Source organism: Cynoglossus semilaevis, unplaced genomic scaffold, assembly GCF_000523025.1.
Source record: "Cynoglossus semilaevis isolate Cse_v1.0 unplaced genomic scaffold, Cse_v1.0 scaffold1121, whole genome shotgun sequence".
Classification (NCBI taxonomy): Eukaryota; Metazoa; Chordata; class Actinopteri; order Pleuronectiformes; family Cynoglossidae; genus Cynoglossus; species Cynoglossus semilaevis.
This window is the reverse complement of record NW_007585180.1, coordinates 8,657-11,488: the sequence shown is the minus strand read 5'-3', so window position 1 is coordinate 11,488 and position 2,832 is coordinate 8,657. Positions and strand designations below refer to the sequence as shown.

Here is a 2,832-nt window from a genome sequence, read left to right as displayed (position 1 = left end):
AGAGTATTACAGATATGGAAGTATGTAGCATATATCATTGAGAGTCAAATCCTGACCAGGGCTAGGCTAACCTTGCTAACAACAATAGCTTTGCTTGTTTTTGGACTTTATTTATTTTACAAGTTCCATTGCTGCCGGCTAACGAATCTACTGTGTATGGTTGGTTGGTTTACTGTATATTTCATCTTAGTGATTCTAACACGGTAGAAAAAAAAACAATAAAATATGGATTAATTTAGCATTAGCCTATTCTGGGATGTACAGCTTTAAGCTATAGTGGATATAATTGTATTTGTTAGATAGAATTTTGAAGATAAAATTTTGTTTGAAATGTTTACAGAAATCATATTTCTTCATTTAATGATTAAAATGTTTGTGTATCTATGTTTTATTTTTGGTAAAAATAATAATAATAAAAAAATATGGTGATGAAGGTTGAAGGTTGTCGCTGTGGATGAATTGTCAACGGCCAAGATACAGATAGATAGATATAGATATATGTGTGTGTGTCTGTGTGTGTGCTTCACATTGCTGAGCCTGGTGGGGGGACTATTGGAGTCAAATGGTGTGTGAACTGAAAGGCGTGAGTGTGTGTTTTGAACTGTATTGACTGAAGGCAATGGATTGAAAATTTTTTTGTGTTTGTTTTGTTCTTTTCTGGTAAGAATAACGCCTCCAACATGTTCATTTTCTGGTCCTGGAATTTTACAACCAAAGGAGCTGAAAAAACAAAATGGCCTCCGATGATGCCCTGAATTTTATGCTAATTCTTCATTTGTGTATGTAAGAAACACAATGAGAACTTCTTGGAAACAGGAATACGGAATAATATTTTGATAACATCCACAAGAACATTCATAATTATATTTATCTACAAAAAAATGTGTTTATCTTGTAAACAAACTAACGCTAACGCTAGCCGGTGCTAAATGTCAGAGTGGAGAAAAATCGAATTTAAAGAATTTGACTCAACTATTCTTTCTTGCTCTTTCATTGTCTTTTGAGTGTGTGTAGTGTGTGTGTGTGTGTATGAGAGAGAGAGAGAGTGCATGTGTGTGTGTTTTAGAAGCGGTCCGCAGAGTGGAAAATGATGGTTTGTGAAGAGCCTGTTTTGGATGTCAACAGGAAACTCTAACAGCCTTAAGTGGCATTAAAGACCCATTGTGTGTGCGTAGCGAGTGTGTGTGCTCACGTGTGTGTATGAGTGCGTGTGTGTGTGTGTGTGGAGGTTGAACAATGAGGGGTCCTGTTTGTTTACACCATATGGGATTTCTCTCACATGGACAGTTTTTTTTAAAATTCCAACTATTTCTTTAAAAAATATCCACACAAAAACACACACATAGTATGTAGCATGTATGTAGCACAAACAAAAATTACACTACAAAAATATTATTTACTAATATTTAATTACTGTTGCTAAGTAAGTAAGTCCAGTGTCTTTTCTCCAGAGGTCAAAGATCAGAGTTCACACTTTCCAGTGACCTCAGAAGAAGAAAAACGAATTACTTTAAACAAACGGTTGATCAAATCAAAACGTTACCAGTCCGACTTTCCTACTCTCACCAGTCCACCTGTGGAGCTGGTTCAACCACGTGACTGAACGCGGAAGCGGAAACGGAGCAGCAGGTTGTCCACAGCTGAGTAGCGACAGAGATCTTTGAAAATACAGACGATTTACTCCGTACGTTAGTTTTCCTTAAAGGTATGTTGATTTCAACATAAGCAGGACGAGAGCGTTATTAGCATTAGCTTAGCTTAACTGGACCCCGAGAAAGAACGTGTACTTTGGTCATAAATATATTCATTGCTTAATCGTTAAGATATCGGAGAATGATTAGAACGCTAAAATTAGAATGCTGGTGATAGACAGCTAGTGCAGACATATATTCGGCCATTTTATAGCAACACTATACACTATAGTAACTATAGGTAAATAGCAGCAGAACTAGCAGAAAAGAAAGTAAGGCTACGTCTTATTTTGTGATTAATGATTAAAAATGATTAAATGATTACAAATTAAAATAAACCCAAAAACCTAATTTATTAGGTCAGTTTTGTAAAAAAATGTACAAATTAATACAAAATACTTATTATAAATCCTGCATTCATAAATGTTTAATGACAAACTTGATTGTCCATGTTTACAGTTGTTATTTTTATGCTTTTTCAAAAAATGAAAAAAAAGAAGGAACATTTCAGACGCATTTTTGTTTCATACGTATTCATGTTCAAACACCAACGGACGTTAGACGCCGTTACAGTCGGTCCTGAAACATTTCCGTGTTTTCTACTGCCAACAGGTCGTTTCTTTGTGGTTCGTAAAATAATCTGTCAGAGTGACACCTCTCGCCTTTTTTGCGCTCTCTGGGTACGGCTTCAGCAAAGCTAGCAGAGCGAGCTAATCCGGCTAACAGCTACAGGCTAACGGCTAGCTGGTGTCGCTATGATGGCGGAGCTGGTGCAGGGACAGGCCTCGATGAACCAGCCGGGGCTGAAGTCAGACGGCCTGGTCGATGCTTTACAGAGGGCCCGGCAGGTAACGAATACACTGGGGCTTACTACACACCCGTTTCTGGTTGAAATGAGCCGTTTAGATCGAGCCAAAGCACTTTTATTAGCATTCCTCCGTGTTGTGGTGGTGGTGCTCCGAAGTTCTGCTCCGTCAACACACACACTCTTTAAAACACACTAGCGTGCTAACGAGCTCAGAAAGCGGCTCGGGTCTAAACTGGTAATCGCTGTCGCACACTTTGTCCGAACTGACACAGTTCTGGACTTAGTTTAGGGGCACTTTGTGGAGCTGTCACCTGGGTAGCGCAATGGGGGGGG

At 38.6% G+C, this 2,832-nt stretch overlaps 1 long non-coding RNA gene across 2 annotated transcripts in view; it reads left to right on the top strand.

The window, feature by feature from the left end:
• Positions 1 to 1,584: 1,584 nt before the first annotated feature.
• Positions 1,585 to 2,832, top strand: part of LOC107988137 (uncharacterized) — a 5,332-nt gene continuing 4,084 nt past the window's right edge. The window contains exons 1-2 of one of the 2 annotated variants that reach the window (XR_001759810.2): positions 1,585 to 1,705; positions 2,304 to 2,539. This is a non-coding gene — a long non-coding RNA (uncharacterized LOC107988137). The other variant, XR_003049105.1, reaches the window with a different exon arrangement.